Raw genomic sequence first — 256 nt, 5'->3', positions numbered from 1 at the left:
CGAGTGTTTGCGTCAGTCTTGGAAAGTAAAATACAATTCTCATGAGCGTTAGATCATTATGTTTAATTAAATTGATCAAATGGAAGCTAATTTAAACTTCTTGTGTTGGGGCTGCATTAATCATTTGTGTTGCATGAACTGAAACTGGAAACAGTGGATCTGTAGTTCCCAGCATGCTTTGCTTTGCTTTGAATAGGGCCGGATCAGCAGAGTAAATGTTGAAAGGAAGTGTGATTTTTCTGTGTTTGTGAGTAAA

The sequence above is a fragment of the Sinocyclocheilus grahami genome, unplaced genomic scaffold (assembly GCF_001515645.1).
Source record: "Sinocyclocheilus grahami isolate Dianchi unplaced genomic scaffold, SAMN03320097.WGS_v1.1 scaffold3215.1, whole genome shotgun sequence".
Classification (NCBI taxonomy): Eukaryota; Metazoa; Chordata; class Actinopteri; order Cypriniformes; family Cyprinidae; genus Sinocyclocheilus; species Sinocyclocheilus grahami.
The sequence above is the reverse complement of the archived record's forward strand: the minus strand, read 5'-3'. Positions refer to the sequence as shown.